This window comes from Octopus bimaculoides, chromosome 5, assembly GCF_046866305.1.
Source record: "Octopus bimaculoides isolate indiv1 chromosome 5, ASM4686630v1, whole genome shotgun sequence".
Lineage (NCBI taxonomy): Eukaryota > Metazoa > Mollusca > Cephalopoda > Octopoda > Octopodidae > Octopus > Octopus bimaculoides.
In genome coordinates, this window is record NC_142932.1 from 102765135 (window position 1) to 102786903 (window position 21769).

The following is a 21769-nucleotide window of genomic DNA, read 5'->3' on the forward strand; positions in this document are numbered from 1 at the left end:
AAAAAATTAATTACAAGACAACAAAAAAATATTTAATATCTAAATAATTGACTTCATTAGTTTTGAAATATATAAACATCTGTCCTAATTTTATATTTACTTTAATATATATATATATATATATATATATATATATATATATATATATATATATATATATATATATATATATATATATATATATATATATATATATATATTGTGTGTGTTTTAATATTTCAATGTGTTGAATAAGTCAGACCAACACTTTAATGTTAATGTGTGATAGTATGAAAAACAACCCTTGAACACACTTGTAAAGCCGATAATCAGAGCTGGCGGAATATACCGAGAATGTCTTTAAGCTTTATTTTAGAAATATTCATTTTGTTTTGTAAATCTAGAAACAATAATCAAAACTCGATTGAAAAATTGAGTTTAATAAAGGAATATTAGCAATTCTTTCAAACGCCTACCATGTAAAAATTCCGTCGATTTTTCGTTGATTTCCGGTATAGTCCGTAAACTGAAAAAATTTGTTTTAAAATTATTATCCGTCATTTTGTCCGATTATTGTACATAAGCTATTTGCTAATTAATTACATTAAAAGGAAAAAAAAAAGAAGAAAAATTTAAATTTATTCACATTTCCCATGAGACCTGAAAGGTGTAGGTCGGAAGGCGGTGCTACTAGTTTCATCATTAACGGTGAAGAGAAGAGACTGAGTAACAGGACAAACAACAACAACATTATCATCATTTGCTACCGACGTTACTGTCGATAGCGTTACCACTTCCATCTTGTTGACTACTGCTACCACCTCTGTATATAGTAAATATACGAAAAAGAAGACAAAAAAAAAAAGAAACACACACAAAGCTTGGATAACTTAAGTCTAGTCGCAATACATTCTCTGTTACACTCGGAAGAGAAGGCGATCAGACGTGTTGTTAGGTTCTCGCCATTTTTCTCATGGAAACACATATACATATTTATTCACTCACTCACAACAAACAACAGCGAAGCTTCTAAATGTTGTTACCGTGTCGTGGAAATTGTTACTTCTCTCCTTCTCTCTCTCTACCCCACGCTCTCTGTCTCTGTCTCTCTGTCCCCCTAATGTGTGTGCAACTATGCATAAAACACCAAACTCTTTAAGAAGAAGGTTTGTGTTTGTTGTAAAGCTGTATTAAACCTTTGACTAACCATTCTAGAGGCGAATAACAAACAAACACGCTACTAAACATAACAGTAGAAGACACAAAACAAGAAGGTAGGACGCGATCAACAAACAAAAATACATCATTATACACAGACATACACACACACACTATATTTAAGCTATTACATATTTATATTTATCTATGTAAACATGTACATCAACATTCATAAGTTATTAATAACCCAAAAGAAATCAACTTTCGGTTTATAAACGCGCACACAAAACTGTATATGTTTTAAACACTGAAGTGTTATGAATATTAGTTTACCAAAGTACTTATATGTCTAGATTACCAAGTAAATAATATTAAAATCTGCACTACGTCAACGTACCTTCTTCACTAAATCTATAAAACTTTCGTACATATATATATATAACATCCTTTTATATACAGCTACATGTATATAAACATACATATTTATTTCTTAAATTTCTCATGTGGATCATAGAACATTTAAAACAATAAGAGAGATAAAAGATACTTTTTTCAATATAAACAAAATATACAACGGATATATATTACATATATATTTACACACACACACACACATATATATATATTTGTGTATATAAATACATCTGTCTCTTGGTTTATATGATGATATATATACACCGATCTGGAATGTAAACGGAGGTTATTACCGAGTTGAAAAAGAAGCTTCCACCATGAATGTAACATAAACACAGCAGCCAGCATAGTTACATAGGTCTGTGTAAATATACATAAACATATTGCTTGCATACTCGTGTGCGTTTAGTATATACTATATATATATGTATATGTATTTATATATACATACTCATTCACACGCGCACACACACACACAAATACACTAATCGCAACAAATCAGACAAGGTAAAAGATAAGAAATATTTTATATAAGATTATTTATACAAAACACATACGTTTTTTTGTTTTTTTTATATGTTTTAAAAATTATGGAGACGAGAGCGGGGGAGAAATCGTGAATTATATATACACAAGTGCTGAAATGTTTATTTTACCTTAATCATCGAATATTGTTTCATTTCATTGATATTCTTCTCTACAATCGGAATATATAATTACAAAACCGTTTTACCAAGTCACATACATTTATATATAAAATATATATATATATATATATATATACGTGTGTGTTTGTGCGTATAAAAAGTGGTGTACATAGTTTGAAAAAAATACGCGTGTATACAAATACACACACACGTGTGTATATATATAATATATATATATATATATATATATATATATATATATACCTTTGTACCATTCTCTTTTGAATATATAAGCTAACCTATTGGATTTTTAATACACTAATTACCAGTTTGCGTCTCTGATCAAGGTAAACCATATTTTTTGTTTATTTATTAAAAATTCATTCCTTTTTTCTTCTTTCTCCCTTTTATTATAACATGAGTTTTATATGTATATTATTTTCTCAGGGTTTTTTTTTTCTTTTCACTTGCCCTTAAATTTTTTTTTCCTGAGTGTTTGAATTTACTCAAGTTTTGATCAAGTACCTGCTGTCTCTATGTGAGCTCAATAGACATAATGATGGAAGCAGGTGCAATGTATAAATGATTCAACAACAAAAGCAATAAGGATGATGATAAATTGTAGCAACTAACTATACATTCACATACATTTCTTAGGGGTCGCCGCTAAACTTTCATACCCCCTCCCTAAATAATTAGTAACTATATTCCAAGTTTTTAAGGAGTGATGCGCGATCATGCTAAATTCTTAATCTGCTTGAAAAGATGCTTCCCTTAGCAGAGCAGTTATATAATTATTTATATTTCAAATAATACATAGTTCTTTTTTTTTTTACTGTTATTTCTATATTCGGTGCATTATGTGTTTTTGGTGAGGGTTGCAGAATAATTAAGTTACGTAATTAATCTATAAAAATATAAAAAAAACAAATTAGCTTCAATCATCGCCAGAAGAGCAAATTGCACGATTCTTATTATTCGAAATCTATTGAGAAACCTTATTAAATGATGCGGTGCCACTCCTAGTTAGTATATTTCCTTGGTTTAGTACCTCTAATCGGGTAGATGTGTGGTTGAAAGTCTTCGGCAGCCCTGATTGCCCCAGCTGTTTAGAAGAATCCAGGGTTGGGTTGTCGAATGTGTCCTTTTCCTTATTAAGACAATAGAAGGATCAGTGACAACAATTACGAAACTCGGAGTTATAACTGAGTAAATAGCAGCACTACAATAGATAATTGCTCTGTGCTTGCGTACTTTTTTTTTTCGTCTTTGTAAATTGAAATGCATACACACACACCGACGTTTGTGTGTGTGTGTGTATATATATATATATATATATATATATATATATATATATATATATGTGTGTGTATTTATGTGTATGTAACTACACACACAGTGTGCTTTTCACAACATAGTTTTCTAAAAGGCGATGGTGTTGCTAATTAGACAAGAGAAGCATGTGTTGACAACGTTCGCTGGAACCTATGTTGCTGCAAAACCAAGACGCACACACGTACACAAGAATTCACCATTGAGCTCTTCTCTTTACTCCCTCCCTCTCTCTCTCTCTCTTTCTGTTTCTATTAATCACTCTCTCATTTCATATTAATCAAATATATCATCATTCTGTATGTATATGCTTATATGTACGTGTTTATGTTTTGGATATATAACTATATATATATATATATATAAATAAATATATATATATATATATATATATGAATTTGTTGCGTTAATATGACGCATACACAGGTGCATGCTTCGACGCACCCAAGCTAATATACAGACATACCTTACAAGACGGTTACACTCTCTCTTACACACACACACACACACATTCATGCACATCTATATACATGCATTCACATACATCTACACGCGAGAAAGTTTAACGCATTCATGTAAAGAATGCACATGTTGCTATATACATACATATTTTCATACACGCACACACACACATAATACGTAGTCTTTACACAGACTGACAAATTTTCTCACTGACATACTTTTATCATTTTTCTGACTTGAGCTCAATCAACAGTTATGTCTATTAGGCGAAGGCGGGGGATCTTACATACATCCTTTATATATATAAATATATATATATATATATATATATATATATATATATATATATATATATGTATATATATATATATATATATAAATTGTGCGTATGTGTGCATGTGTGTGTTGTCCAGTCCTGCATGACTTAGAGAGCAAAACGGTCTGAGGGTACGAACGAGCAAACAAATCTCAACATTTCAAACGCCCGCCATTTCACAGTTGGCGCGCTCCTTATCATTAAGAATGTTATGTAGGGTCAGATCTTACTTATTTTTAATGAACTTTCTGGGGTTGTTTTTGTTTTTGTTTTTTTTTAGAAAAAGAAATGTAGATTAGTAAATGACATAAAATAAGTTCCTTACGTAATGTGTCGGTATCTGCTACGTATTTTTTTTTTATTGCACAAAGAAAAAAAAGCTAATTTTTTTTTTTACTTCTGTGAGTGACCTCTGTTGCTCCACTTGTTTAATTTTTTTTTTTCTTTTTACTTATGTACTTTGATCTTCGTGTTTATACTCTAGCTGATAGCTTATCTTGTGTGTGTGCAGCGATTTCAATTAAAATGTAGAAGGAACTAAAGAAAAAACAGAAATACTTTCTCTCGATCTATGCTAATTTTAGTAGGTATTTTGGGAGGGGTGGCGATATATATATATATATATATATATATATATATATATATATATATATATATATATATATGTGTGTGTGCGTGTGCGTGTGCGTCTTCTTTCTCTTCTCTGCGACTAGCGTTAAACATTGTAGCCGCACGCATTGAAGTTTCCTAAATGGTAGTGAAGGAATTTCACGGATGACAAAGAACTTCAACTAACCAAAAACACAAAAGAATTTGTTTTATCTCTTTGTCACTGTGAAATTAGTCTGTTAATAGTTTAAATAGGTTGTGTACTATTAGCAGCACAAAAAAATAATTTTTAGTGAATATTGTTTATTTAAAATTATGAGTCAGTGCTTTATTAATTACATATACTAATATTGATTTTTTTTTCTTTTTTTGTTTCAAATAAAGTTGTCTGATCGAATAGATTCATGTTTCCTCTGAGTAAAATCGAAATGAATTCTATATTTCTTTGTAATTTTAATTTCTATAATATGCTTCCTATAACTATATCCTTTCTCAATCTTCCAACCAGTATTTCCATTTGAACCCAACAGTTGTCTAAATCATAAATTTTATTGTAAATTTTCGTTCATGTAATTAATATACATTTTGCTCTCATCGCATTTCATTTGATGAAGTTTCAGAATGTATTTTCTATAGATTAAGTTTCGAAGAATTTAAAAAAAAAAAAAAAAAAAAAAGGCTGAATTAAGGGTTTGTGAGGAGGTGCGGGTGAAACAAAAGATGCGAAACTTGTTCCCAACTGTTATATTTTAGTGGTTAACGGGTATGTGTGGGTGGGTGGGTGTTGGCGGTGACTGGATATTATTAGAGTTGCATATATAACTTTGTATTGCAATTTCCAATGAATTAGTCTTCATTACCAGTCTCGACACTTTTAGCAGTCGATTAATTTACATAATATAAACGGCATTATAATTTTTTTTTTTTTATCAATTCACTTCATTCTGCCTGTTCGTTTTTTGTACCTTCACTCCTTTTTGTATTCTCCCTATCTCTTCCATATCTGTGTATATGTGTGTGTATACACACACAGACACTGGACATAAGACGTGTTTCATTTCATCAGGGGAAGGGGGGGGGGGTTCTTGTTTTTTTTTTTTTTTTTTTTTCTCTTAACTCAGATATCTTTTATTATTCATCACTGGCATAGATTCATTATTTTTGCCTTTCATCCTTTTCGGGGTCGATACAAGTAACCACTACTTGATTACTAGGGCTGATGTAATCAATTAACCCTTAACTCCCCAAAACTTCATGCGTTTTGCCTATAGTTGAATGGATTTGCGACAGTAGATCGGAGAGCAGGAGAGAGGGTTCGTACCTTTCGTGGTCAGAGCAATCCTGAATGTGTGGGGTTTTTGATTGGTCCTAGTCGGAGGTTCTGTATCAGGAGAACTACATCAATCATGTTGTCACTTTAGTTACTATGTATACTTTTATCGCATTTCCCTTTTCTTTCTCTACATCCTTTATGTTAATCCCCACGCAAACTGTTGCCTTTCCTTGTGATGTCCCCACATTACGTTTTTGTGTGGCTACAGTCGCTACGTTCTAAGTTCAAATTCCACCGGGGTCGACTTCTCTTTTCATCCTTCCGAGGTCGATGAAATAAGTACCAGTTGAGCACTGGGGTCGATGTAATTGATTAGCCCCCCCCCATCTCCCACAAGAAATTCAGGCTTTGTGCCTGTAGTAAAAAGGATTATTATTATTTGAGGGGGATCTTAATGTTTCTTGTTTCAACTTTTATAATTGCGTTTGTTAGTTGAGAATGATTGAGGTAAAGGTAATAGGTGACCGAAAAAGATGCCTAAGTTGTTGTGTGGTCTCTGGTCAGCTATTTTCGAGTATGAGATATCTGTTTTATAAAGCGTTCTAGGTGTGACCATCCTGTTTTTTTTTTATACGAATATCTTGGACCACATCATCTAATGTGTCATATCCTATTTTTAAGATGACACAATGTCGTTTTCATGGTAATTTCATTGGTCTTTCTTGTCGTTCGAACGAATACTTCGATCCTGGAATGTAACTATGTGTTCTGTGATTTTGATGTGTAATACATCTTTGAAAACTTGCTGATGTTTTTCCTATAAACAACGTATGGTTTTTCTTCAATTTTTCACTGGATTCAATATTTTTCGAGAAACGGTAAGAGACATCAATATTTGATTTCTGAAGACCACTTAAATTTCATATATAAGCTGTTTCTTTCTCTTTTTTTTTTTTTTTTTTTTTTTTCTTGTTAGTTTTGCGGCATGCTACTGCAACTCTTATGGTTTTAATAACAGAGTTGTGTGCTGAAAAGTCTGAAAGTGCTCATCATTCACTTCGATAGTTTCCGTTCAACATTAACTGTCTGTAGTGTATCGAAGTCAACAGGTATGCATAGCAACACAGACAACGCGCACACGGACATAGATAAGGTTACAATAAACATGCACAGCTTGTGTTAGGTACAAGCTTAACTATAACAGTTGTCTTTGATGCACACAATACACACACACACACGCACACGATGCTGCACGATATTCTATTTAATATCAGGTATAAAGGAAAACGATGAAAGTTCTTATTGAATTTATAATTTACTCCAGTCTTTAGGCACAGGACCTTCACTTTTGAGGGACGGTTGTTGGTTAATGCTATCGACCTCCAGTACTTGATTGGTACTTTATTTTAACCACCCTGAAGGGATGAAAGGCAAATACGAGACTTCGGATGGATTTGAACTCAGAACGTAAAGACTGGAAGAAATACCGTAAGGCATTTTTTCAGACGCTCTTGCGATTCTGCCAGCTCAATGTAAATGTTTATTCCAAGCTCTTGGACGGGTGTTTCCGCTATTTAACATCATTTCATCCCTCTTAGAACAATCTATAACCAAAGACATTCCGGTGTTGAACAACCCTATTATTTTTATTTTATTTTATTTTATTTATCTATTTATTATTTATTTATTTATTGTGCACTTTGGATCGTATTATCCTTGCGTTCGTGTTTCAGCAGACGATTGGATGCGGTTTAAGGGGGATACAGTTGGATTTTGTGGTCCATCGAACGATGGGGGTTTTAGGAACCGTTGCTTAGTAAAGGTTTTAAGAACTGGCGCTTAGCTCCGGTTTTATGATGTTGAGCGCAGAGTGAAATGTCTTGTATAACATGCAGAACTATCTTATTGAAATTAAATATTTTCAAGATCTACAACTTTGAAGTCATGTATACTCACACAAATATGCTATAAACGTTGGAAGCATCCACGTTTGTCCATCGACCTGCTAGAAATAGCAGCCAAAATGCTAGTCATCCCTTCAAAGTGTGGGATGGTTGTGATTAGAATGTTCAGATAATAAGGTTCGCTCGATTGGGGTTGCCTTGAGCTGAACAGCAATTAGTAGGTTCGATCTCAAAGTCTATGAGCTGGTATTAAATACTGCAAAACGATACCCCACTAATATAAATAGTTGAGGCACTTGTCATTTCTTTCTGAGAAATTTTTAACTACGTTTACGTGGCTTATATATTTTCTTCAAATTCTTCTTTGACTAAGTTGTCAAAATTACCATTGGGAAGAAGTAAAGGTGACTAATACACAGACGGATATGTCGAGGCGATTTTAATGGGATGGCTAAGTTAGAATGATTGTTGCTATGGAGTAGTGATGCGGGCGTGTTGCTGTTTGTTACTTATCCACTTATCGCGATTCTCATGCGCCGCTACTAATTGTGTGGGCACTCTCACATCCATAGAAATCTTTTGATAATCGTGAAAATCTCTCAGCAAAAATATCCCTCAATATCACATTGTTGTGCGTGGTGGCTTTGAAAATGGACGCATTATACAATGTAGTACGAGACATGATGGGCATGAGTGAAAAACCTTTGACACATGCTGACCTTGGGCTAAACATGTCTGGCAGCTTAGTTTTTTTTTTTTTTTTTTTTTTGCCGTCGTGATAAAAAGGAAAGTTTAATGCTGTTTCTTTGTTTTATATCCTCCATTTTCTAATTGTTACACAAATTTTGGGTAAAACCTCCACTTTTACCCGCTCCCATTGATTGCACCTAGGATAGCACTAGTGTAGCAATAATTGGGTACCCTCCCAGCAGTATACTGGATAGATACTATCCCTTAGTGGGTTGAACCCCCAACCCCTAACTCTCTCACGTTATATATATATATATATATTTATGTAATCCAGCATTGATCTGCCGGATCGACCGATCCTAGTATGTAATATAAAAACGGGTATTCGCTTCTGACGGACTGCAACCAAGCTCAATAGGGTTTGAAAACAGAATCTGTGTATAGTTGATTGAGCTCAGTGCAGTTCTTTGCTCTGCTGTGGAATTATTATTGCTATCGTTTCATGTTCTTAAAAGCATCTAAGTATACACACACACACACACACAGTGGTACATGATGAGACGTGTTTTCGACACAGACAGACATACAATGTGTAGTAGCAGTAGTTTTCATTTAACGTACATTCTTTGTACAAAGGCAAGAGTGTAAACGTTTTACCAAGCCTTGGGGGAAAAAATTTTTTTAAGGTTTATATGTAGCTGCGGTATCATGTGGCGAAGTTGATATAGGCAACATTGTCAGATGATTTTGTACAAACTTCCTGCCAGCTAGTTAACCTGCAATAATAAGGATTAATTGCTTTGCTCAGAAAGAACGAAATACGTACAGTGGATTCGAACACGTGACAGCCTAGCAGATAATCTAACATGGTACCCACTTAGCTACCTCGCCTTTACTTACGTATTATTTAGATGCCCTTATATCACGTGTGTGTATGTGTAAATTACCATTTTTTTAATTACAGTTTTGCCTTTGAAGAAAATTGTGCTATTGTCACGGCTTACCAATTGCGTGTGTGTAAGCAAATTGGGGCGGCTACAATGTACCGTATGCCCGAACGGAATCTTGAGCATGGGTGCAGGTATGAGCGTGTGTTTAGGCAGTTCGCTTCACAATGACGTGATTTCAGGTTCAGTTTGTTGCACGACACGTTGGATAAGTGTCTCCAACTGTAGCCTCGGTAGACAACCCGAATACTGTAAATGAAAATTGGGAAGACAGAAACTGTGTGCAAGCCCTCCTGACGTCTTGTACATTGTACGAGGAAGTTTAGACTTAATCCATCGACCAGATTAACCACCGCCGCCGCCACCACCACCACACTAGCCAACCTTTGGACTCTTTTAGTGGAGTCCACTCTGTTCCAAGCGTTGTAACAAGGTGGTCGATCTGAGGGTAACCCACAAGTTGTGTTTTCTTCCTTAGACATTTTAAATCATATTTAGGTACTGCCCTCTTCTTCCTGATTAATCTGTTAAAGAAAAAAATACTCTACAGCCAGTCATTACTTGTCAACAGTTAGGAAATCTATCCCATTGCATATGCACACCTACATCGCCAAAGAAGTGGTCGTCACTCGATCTGTTAGAAATAGCAGCCAAATCTCCTTCACTAGACATCTACTGATTCAAATAATGAGGATGAATATGTTAGGCAAGGTAGTTCCTGAAAGTTAGAATGCCTTTGATAATATTTCATCTACTCGAAAACAACTATAGAGGCGTTGTATATTCCTTGTATATAGTTATTTGTTGTACTCACACCACTACTGACTTCGGACATGAAACTCGTGTATATAGTTATCTCTACATGGACCATAAACGCTAGGTAGTGCACACATACACACACACACCACGTGGTAATGAGGAAGCCTTCGGTTATGTGTAGTCGACATGCAAGAAAATATAGTCAAATTTGTTTCATATCATATATCTTTTTTTAAAAAAATAACGGTGGAGATACATTAGATATTGGATAATGTGATCCACGGTACAGTGTTAGGAATATAAATACAATATGGTTATCTATAATCGAAAGCCTTTGATTAAAGTTATCCATTTGATCACAGCTGTCCTGGAGACTAAATACCAACAGCGTGACGACTTATGTCATAAAGGTATTTTGGGATGTATTCCCCACATGTGTACTGTCAACATGTTGCAGTGTAGATAACATATATATATATATATATATATATATATATATATATTTATATATATGCAAGGTGACACCATCATGGTGACAGCCAATCGTTCTAGCATGACACATTCTCTGTTAAATCACCATGTCGACGCTGTCATCATTCCAGCGACATAGCAATACTTAGTCACCAACTAAGCTACATAGTAACACTCACTCATCATTCCAACCACATGACAGCATACAGTTACTGTTCCAGCCACATGGTAACACGCCGTCACCATTCCAGCCTCACGGCGACACTTAGTTACCATTCCAGACACACACACAGTCACCGTTCGAGCTACATGGAAACACTGTTCTAGCCACATGGCAACACAATCACCAGTCTGGCTACATGGTGAGACACTATTCCAGCTACATGGTAACACAGTTACCATTCCAACCACATGGCAACTCTCGGCTACCATTCCAGCCACATGGTAACACACAGTCACCATTACAGCTACATGGCAACACAGTTCCCCCAGCGACCACTTTGTGACATAGTTTTCATAGAACTACATGGCGTCATCTCCAAGATGTCGATTTCAAACACAACCTTAGTACCATAATGAAAGGCAATCCTGCCGTGAGCTTCCCGTTCTTTTTTTTTTTTTTTTTTTGGTTTACTGTTCCTTGGACTACATTATGTATTGTGATCTTTTTAAAAACAGTAAGGTAGGATTTCAGAGAGATTTAGCTTCCGTTTCTAGCAGACTGAACGATCACGTAGAAGCAAAGCGCTCTATCGTTAGATTGCATGTATGTGTAATGCGCCTTGGTGCATAAATGAAAATCACTGAATAAAGATTAGTTTCCAACGAATACACACACACACACACACACTCCTTGTTAGGGTCCAAGTCATCACTGACTTGTATATTGACTGGCAGCCATAGGGACACACCTTTGCAGTTTTGGCCTTGCTATCATGAAATTCCTTTATATTTTGCTACATGTCCCCATGATCGTCACTTGCTACCTTATTGGCTGGCAGTGAGATATCTAACTGCATATTGTCTGAAAGTCAGTGTGTTCCATTTTCAGGATATTGACCCACATTCGGCTTTCTTTTACTTTTTTTTTTTTCTTTTTCGGTGGATTGACCCACATTCAAGCAAACTTTATTCAACGCGTTGACCTATATTTGGGCCTCCCTCCCTCCCTATCTCATTTTTTTCCGGCATATGAACATATTATTGCTACCAAACATGTACCTACACGAGCTCATGCTTAAGACCGATCGTATAAACGTAAGTCATCTGTGATACGCTAATCCACATGGCACCGCTTTAATCGCCTCCTGATCCAATAAACTAGCTTATATATATATATATATATATATATATATATATATATATATAGGTGCAGGAGTGGCTGTGTGGTAAGTAGCTTGCTTATCAACCACATGGTTCTGGATTTAGTCCCACTGCGTGGCACCTTGGGCAAGTGTCTTCTACGATAGCCTCGGGCCGACCAAAGCCTTGTGAGTGGATTTGGTAGACGGAAACTGAAAGAAGCCCGTCGTATATGTGTGTCTGTGTTTGTCCCCCCAACTTCGCTTGACAACCTATGTTGGTGTGTTTACGTCCCCGTAACTTAGCGGTTCGGCAAAGGAGACCGATGGAATAAGTACTAGGCTTACAAGGAATAAGTCCTGGGGTCGATTTGCTCAACTAAAGGCGGTGCTCCAGCATGGCCGCAGTCAAATGACTGAAACAAGTAAAAGAGTAAAGAGAATGTATATATATATATATATATATATATATATATATATATATATATATATATATATACACGGGTGTGGTGAAAAGTTCCTGGCTTTGGGTAAAAGAAAACCCAGGAGGATCAGTTAATTAGTATTTTATTCAACACATTCCCCTCTCAGACTATTGCAGCGGCCCTTCAGTTTTTCTAAGTCCTGTAAAAGAACTTGGAAGGTTAAGCCTCACCCTTAAATCCAGGAACTTTTCGGTTCCCCCCACCACCACCCTGAAAGAGAGAGAGCTATTGGGGTCGATTTGTTCGACTACACCCTTGAAGGTGGTGCCCCAGTATGACCGTTTTCAATGACTGTCACTCGTAAAAGATAAAATCAAAAGCAATATATTAATTACATGGAGTCAATTAACATTGTCATTATTTTTACGCCCTTTCCAACACCATTTGTTGCGTTCTTTTAGTCATGTCTTTTGTAAGGTTGAGTTTATAGCACTTCTGTACATGCCTTGCTTGGTCTTCTACCGCAGTTTTCTTCCACTTAAATATCCTGGCACTTGTTTAATTCATCTGTTATCCCCACCCCCGTAACGCATCAATCACATGTGCATACCAACGCATTCTTCGTCCTTGTAAACTACAACTAATTCCTGCTTCGTAAAACTAAAGAAAAATTAAGAGTAAATAAACGAAACAGGACAGAAAAAAAAAAAGAACCCGTTAATTGTGATATAAATCAAGTTGTCAGATAAATTCGTTCGTTTTTTTTTTTTTTGTTTTTTTTTTCCCCTTACTCGGCACTCCGGTCCTGTTTGAAAAGAGTTAAATTTATTCAAATTTCAAAAACGGTAAACAAAGGTTGCAGATGAAGATTAGTTTCTAAAAAGAAAAAAACAAACATAAAACACTACGATAGAAAAATTTTTCGGATTAACAAAGAAAAAAAAAATTTGTGTGGAGAAAAACGAACGAATTTATCTGACAGCTCAATATTATATTCCATTTAAGGGATGCTGCATTAGGAAATTTTTCCCTGAGATTCCTCTGTATGAAGAACATGGAGTTAAGTGTAAGCTAAAATGTTAAATATAATACAAAGATGGGATGGTCATATCTGAAACGCTTTTGATCTTTGTCTGTCAATCGATAAAGGTTGGCTTGTGGGTAAACAATAGCAACAGGCACACCCAGACATCTTCACCGTCTACACTCTCTAAACCTCCATCTACTCGCTCACACGTCATTCCTTCACACAGCCGCACTATATATCTTCATCACACACCCACGTTCACAGACATACGCAACGTGTGCCACACCTACATGTACATACACACTCACATCCTGTTATTAGTGACACACCTAGTCGAATGAATACGAACACACACGCAAGTAAGAGAGAACATTCGCTTCATAAATGTTTGAAAGGGCTTTAGTAGTGAGGCAACCTGGTTGCTTTCTAGTTAATAGAAATAGCAGCCAAATTCCTCTCGAAATCACACCTTACCATCTTGAATATAAAATTTCATTGGTTAATGAAGTTGACAGGAGTGTCACTCTCGCTCTCTCAGTTTTTTATTGTTTTTTTTTTCTTTCTTTTTAGGTTTTTTTTTTTTTTTATCGGATGATCTTCCTACATGCTTTATTAGTCATTCATCTGCGAAAACTCAAGTCCTACCTAGTCGCTTCTCGTTAGTCTGTAGACAAAGACTCACTTCGTTTCCACTCCGAGTTTCTTACGATGCTTAAACACTTATGAACTTCTTGTGACGAAGCTAACGTGTGCTGCTTCTACCACTACTCTATACATTAAATGGGGAAGGGGAAACGAGATGGTCATGGCTGGAGCGTATGTTTAATAAGTAAATAGCACCAGATGGTGTTTGTCATTCATCGAAAAAGACCTCCTCTAAAAGATGCTGTATCCATGGCAAACAGCGATACGAAGACGTTTTTGTCATCGATTTGCTGGCTGACATAATAGGTAGTACCACTTAACCCCAAAGACCAATTCAGTGCAAAGCAACTAAATAAAATGTTGGGGCGAAGAGTCGGCATAATTGCATGGTGAGTTTATATGTATAGCTTTTGGTGAACAATAGCGCCGTTGGTTATCAGTTTGCAGCGGGTCAGTCACATTTTCGTTGCATTTGGATTCATGACGACAGTAATAAGGTTATTTTCAGGCAGAATAAATGCCATACATTATGTTTGTTTGTTTTTTTTTCGAAAAAATTTTTATTCGAAAGCACCGGTTTCGGGTAGGAGTGGCGTTGTCCATCTATGTATGTCTTGCGCCGACGTACTTCAGCGAAAGACAGACACACGCATATAGAGTGAGAGTGGGGTGGAATAGAACTCAAATATGAGTGTGTGTACACACACACACACTTATTATTTAATCACTTAGTAACTTCTGCCGATTAAATAACATATAATAGATAGTCATTACTGGAACGCTGTCATAGGTTTGTTCGAACACAACGACTGGCTTCCCCATAGTTTCCAACTAACTCCACTCATACGGTATTGGACACACCTTCAGAAATCTATGATAGACGAACGACACTCATGAAAGAAAGGTGTCGAGCAGTGCAACCTAACCCGGACCTAGGTGGCTACGAGCCGAACTTGCCATATTTACGACCACAAACGAGTGTGTGTGTGTGTGTAAGAGAAAAAGTTAATGCTTAAGTCCTGGCCAAGGGTTTTCTCGTCAGAGCCATCGTGCCCTTTTCAATCTATACATATATTGATAGGGTTACATTATCGACTGCTGTTTCTTTGTTCTTTTTAAGACGGTTCTGGAATTGAGATTTGACTGCTATTTCTTGCAGGTCAAGTAACGACGTTGAGTCTTTTTTGGAATGGTGGTGGCGGTAGTAGTAGTAGTAGTAGTAGTTTTGCACATATGATTGCTCCAATCGAGGAAGTTAAACTCGGCGTGAGGGTTTTTGCCTACGGACTAACGAGAACTGCTTAGGTAAGATTTCACACTTCATGGATGAATGACTTAGAAAACTATCCGTCTGCAAAAAGAAAAGATTTAAAAAACCCACTTCCGCCAAGTTCATGTACTCTTTCTCTCTCTCTCTCTTTCCGTCTCTGTCTCTCCCTCTCTCGACAAGTGACTAGACGTCTACCCTTGCGTATTTTTGTTATTTTGTGAAACAAAAAGCTAACTGCTCCTAACATGCTAAAAAGAAAGGGAAAAGTAACTAATTCTACTTGTTGACTCCATAAACGTGTCAAAGGACGATAAGTCAATGAAGGAGTTTTTACAAGGCTTGTACTTTTACTAGGCCCGGAAATAAAATTCTGCTTACTGACGAAGTCTATAAAAATCTATTTGGGAAAAACAAAAAAAGACATTAATATTAATATCATTTGCATAAATCTGAATTTGTGAAATTAACGATTCGTAATTTTTTTTTTTCTCAGCACAGAGATAACTTACCCACAGTACAGGAAAGTTCGATTTCTAAAAAATAGTAGCCAAATTTCCCTCAAATCTTATCCAACCGTCTTTAGAATAAAAGGAAGGACACACTGGATAATGTTGTCCAAGATACATTGTGTTGAGGGGGGAAAAGACTTATTGGTCATTGCTAGAACATCTTTAGGCGTAGGTTTGTTCGATCAGGGTCTAAACAACAATATAAGGTGATGTTGAGCTAATATTGGACCAGCGAGAAATAGTGAACAAGTGTTGGGGGATTCTGTTTTTTAACATCAACTACCCATCTCGCGTTGGATCATGTATCAAGGCCTGGGTGAATAGAATTGCATGGGCACGGTTAGAATGCATTTGATCTTAGGTGCGTCTATCCAATTATCCCTGACCGACGGCTACAGAACATTACCTATTTCTCCAAATATATTGTTTGGTATATTTATGATGTAACAGAAACTATGCTCAATACTCTAAGAACTAAATATTGTGCGTGTGCGAGTGAAGATGCGTGGCCTTGTGGTTAGGCTGTTTGCACTCGCGATTGCTAGATCGTGGGTTCGATTCCCAGACCGGGCGGTGCGTTGTGCTCTTGTACAAAAACACTTTATTTCACGTGGCTCCAGCCCACTCAGCTAGCTGTAAAATGGGTAAGCCTACGACGGAATAGTCTTCTGATCTGGGGTGGCATCACTCGAAGGCTAAACCGATGCGAAGCGCATTGTGACTAGCGATGTATGGCACCATCCGAATATCTGGTCAATACAGTAATGATGTATGTGTGTGTAGGATTTTTAGCTCATATTCATTTGTATATACAAGACGGAAACCTAACTCGTTTCAATCAATTAAGACCTCGATTGGATTTTCCCCACATCGCGAAATTTAATAGTTTTTTTTTTTTTTTTTGTTACGATACATGATAAAATTGCTTTGTTGCTTGTGTACAAGACCGCAATCGTATATACTGCTGAAATGAGTAGAATTGAGGTGGAAATTGGTACGGGGTGGGGGGAGGTTTACTGACTTTACTCGCCAGTGACTTAACCTAATAATTTATGATATTGTGTTTGTCTGGATAGATATATAGATCTTTATTGAATTCACTCTCTAACTTCAAAGCGCTGTACACACACACACACACACACACACACACATATACTCATGCACATACACTCACTCAAAATATGATGATGTAACATTGGCATTCTTAATTCCTTTGTTCGGTTCTTTTAAATTCTTTGTCTTTTGTGTTGACATTTTACTGTTGAGGTGGTCGGTTAAGTACTAAAAATAGCTGTTAAATTCCCCCCAAATCACAAAATTACACCATCCTAATAAGGCGATGATAATGTCCTTAAATATGTTAAGGATTGGAAGATGATGGTTGAAACGCCTTTGGTCATAGGTTTGCCCAGCTAGGGCTGAGGATGACCGGGGTTGGGGTGGGGCTAGACAAAACCAATATAGCGTCTAAGGCAAGCTGCGAGTCCATTGACTGAAAGAAAGGACTAGTTGTGTTGACCCTGTTTCGGAACGAAGAGAATGAGGAAATTTATGAGAAAATAACTATGCAAGAAAAGTTGTTCGAATTCTTTGAGAGAGGCGAATTTTTCATTAATGTTCATTGCCATTTTATTTTGTTTTGTATCAATGAAGTAGGGTTGTTCCTCTTTGCTCACAAAAGTGTAGCTTCGTACTTGCTTAGTCAGAAACAGTTATTGTTCAAGTAATAGATTTGCTGAATCAGTTAGGGCCACAACCACATATAAAATGTCTTGTGTTCAAATCCTGACGAGGTTGTCCCTTTGGGATCGATGTAATTAAGTGCCAATCAAGTACTGGGATCGATATAATTGATTGCTCCCAACACCCTCCCCACCACCAAAGAAAAAAGCTCTAGCCTTGTGCTTATAGAAATCATCATCATCATCATCATCTCTTCTGTTGATCCATATCTTAATACATTTTGTGGTCCATGCCTGCTGGCGAAATTGTTGAATTTGCGCTCTCACACGTGTACACACATACTTTGGTGCAAATGCACCTAACACAATCAATCTCCTATTTTTAATGCACACATTCGCTTGTCGAAATATGCGCATGCACGCGCACACAATATATGCGTGCGCACGCTACATTGGCATATTGGGTAATGTCATGCACTACGATGGCACATACACGGAAGGGTATTTGTGTATGTTTGTTTCATGATTCAGAGATGCTGGGTTCGTCAAAACGCCACTTTTTTTTTCATCTCCTTACGTTGATATGTTATACATGTACTGGGTGGATGTGTATACCATTGGTGGCGGCGGGAAGACAGACAACGTAAAACTTAAAAGTACGGAAGACTGGACACATCTTGTCACTCACTGCAAGATAATAATGATGGTATTTTTTGCTTTGTTAAATTTAAAGGAATTCTCATATTTCTTGTAGAATGCCATTAGCTTGTTATTCTGGATGGTGCTTCTTAATTACACTTTTATTTGAACTGCTGCTATTTAACCTCTCTGTGTGCGCATGCTAGCAGAGGTACCCAATGTTACCCATGTTGTGTGTAGAAGCTTTTCTTCTTAAATTTAAATGACTGGAATTATAACACTCTTTTAGGTAATCCGTTTCGCGTGTAGTTGTATTCGAGTGTGTGTGTGTGTATATATATATATACACACACACACACACACACACACACACACACACACACACACATATATATATATTGCTTTTATGTTTTTATGTTTCTATGGTGTGTGAAGCTTTATGACTATTTGTTGATAACTTTAAATGTGTCTTAGTCAGCTAGTACCCTGGGATAGACAACATTTCTTGTTTCTGCATTTTGGTTCTCTGGTGAAAAGATATTTGTGTGGATCAGCATGAGAGCATGTAATATGAAGTTCACCATGAGAGACGCGTGGACTTGTCAGTTCAACTAATTATAATTGTAGCCTCAATTACATACGGCATAAGAGTTTGGGCAATTTATCATGCACCATTAAAGAGTTCTGCTGGATCCAAATTCTGAAGCAGCATAATGAGTGATTCTGCTTTAAATTGCAGATTATGGGGAAGAACACCAATAAGCTGGAGAGAATTTTAAAACTCTATGGGTAAACTTCCTTGCACCGCCTGGATTGAGCTGGTACCTGTTGAATGATTATAGCATTAATATCTGCTACTCTGTCATTTTGGGGCAGGTGGGATGGCACACTGACAAAGTCTCTCTGGTTTTCTATAATTCTGTGAAAGACTAGAATAAACTTTGAATTGTATTTCTTGATATTTGATTGTGATCTACAATTTTGTTTAGTATTTTGACATCTTTAATTTCAGTGTTAGCTAGTTGCTGAGAGAACTCTGTTAAGTGCAAATCTCCTGTTGGTAGAAAGATTTACCTCTTGTCTTCAAATATATAAACTTTTTTGAGGCATCCTCTCAAATCATCAGCAGGTGTACTCTTTGAATAACTGACTGTGTTTGCTAGAAATCACCTGAGAATAAGACTATGACTTCGTTCATGCTGTTAGTTACTTTTGAGGTCTTTAAGAGGTGCAAGTCTGTAAACATTGTGCATTCACTCTGTAGTATTCATTTGACCTGTTTCAGTAGATCAGCTATCCAGGATCCTTTACCAATATTGCACACTCAGCAGTCAGTATGTACTAAGTGGAGTGGTCATTTAAAATCAAAATAAGTAGTTTTGAGTAAAGTTGCACCAACTCTATATGGGGTCAATACAATAGCAATATGTTTGAGTGAACTTGAATTTTGCCAGATTTACATTGATCAAAAAATGTTTTGTCTGCTGCATGAGAAGAATCACCATAACCTTCCTACTGAATCTGATGCCACCGTTTTTTTGGGGGTTTTTTCCCCTCTAATCCAGAACCATGACTTCATTTTGGTGCACATAGTGCTCCAGTTGTGAAATATCATAGCTGAATGTGTGAAAATATTTCAGATGAGAGCTACAACTGCTGTTCATGCTGGAATTGATAGACTACAAGGCTTAGTATCCTTTCCAGCCATGACTGTACATCATTTTCGAGGAGAATCAATGCAATAAGTGAGGATAAGTATGTGGCAAAGGTGAACTTTTGGTGTTTGTATCAAAGCATTGTTATAATTAAAATTGCTCGTTTAAACAAGAAATAGGTGTATGTGTATATATATATATATATATATATATATAATGTGTGTGTGTTTATATGCATATAAGTATTTGTAAATACATATGTATGTGTATATATAATGTTTACACGTTTATATATATATAACAGTGTATAGGAGATACGTGCAATTAAGAACTATCAAATTTACCTGCTGTTTAGAACAGTATGGCCGACAATACACCTCCAGCCTAATAACAGAGAGGAGTGATGGGGCATTCGTAATTATGGTAACACATACGTATGTTTTATCTTGTTAACAGAAAGTTCGTTATACACTCTCTGTGTATGTGCGTGCGCGTAGCTGTTTGCATTTCCGGATAATATGTAGTCGTTTTTAATCTCCACTATAGCTGAAGGTCCCATCCGGTTAAATGTGTCCTCCATACATTACTCTGTATTCACAGTTTATCCTACTTTCTTTTCTGCATATCAGTTTCGACCGTGTGAAATAAAGCAAAATTAATAATAATTAATAATAATGTAGTAGTCAGGATGATTGAAATTCCTTTGATATTAATAGACCTGCTCAATCAGGGCTGGACTGGGCCTATACAACAACAATCTAATCCCATACTGACTCGATGCTGTCTTGTGAGAGCACTCATAGAAACTCTCACCTTGGTCATCTGAAACTCATGTCCACCGCCCTCACACAACACAAAAAGCGTACACAATCGCCCATACTGTGTTTAGTGTTTTCTATAAATTTTCTTTTGTTTCTTCGAGCTATTATTCTTTTCTTTTCGACTTTAATTTTATTTGGAATTTCCAATGACTAGAGAGTGGGTGTAGTAATAACGCTGTGCTGTATGTAACACGAGTTGTCAATTTGACTAAACGTCTATCTCTAAATATCACCAACCCCTAAGTGGCTGTGAATCAAATATTTTCTACTTCGGTTTCATAGTGTGTGCGTACTCGCGCGTTGAAACACACGCGCGCGCACACACGTACACACACATCTGTTACATTTTTCTCTCGGACAAGTGGAATTCTTATAATCATTTCTCTCTCTTTCTCTCTCAGTATGTGTGAAAGTAGGTATAAAAATGCGTATGTGTGTGCGAATCATAAATATTTATGTATTGCAAAGATTGCGACAGATAATGTTGCTTCGTTTCATTTAAAACGGCGAATGTTCCGTTGGTTTGTCGTGAAATTGTGCTGTCAGATGATATCATGTGAAATTAGCAAGTAAACCGATAGTTTGGCTATGAAAAGAAATTACTTTGGCATAACATCTCTCTCTGTCTTTCCTTCGTTCTTCCATCTTCTCTCCCCATCTCTCTTTCTTTCTCTCTCCATGTGACCATCTTTTTCTCTTAGCTCTACGTAGCATATGTCTATTTCTCTCTGAATCCAGTCTAACATCTGTATATCTCTCACTAATTAGTCGTCTTCGTTCAACTTGACATCTCCTTACTTATTTGTCTTTCTTTTCTCTCTCGCTACTCCTTAT

The 21769-nt window shown here is 36.2% G+C and overlaps 1 protein-coding gene across 11 annotated transcripts in view; it reads left to right on the plus strand.

Moving 5' to 3' along the window:
- Positions 1-21769, plus strand: part of LOC106873196 (dual specificity tyrosine-phosphorylation-regulated kinase 1A) — a 400225-nt gene that overhangs the window by 214321 nt on the left and 164135 nt on the right. For 3 of the 11 annotated variants that reach the window (XR_016241999.1, XM_089352807.1, XM_089352815.1), the window contains exon 1: positions 2411-2545. The exons of 7 other annotated variants lie outside the window; for them this stretch is intronic. The gene's annotated coding sequence lies outside the window, so the exon portion shown is untranslated. Of the gene's footprint in view, positions 1-502; positions 2546-21769 lie in introns of those variants that run through there. One more of the 11 variants, XR_016241998.1, reaches the window with a different exon arrangement.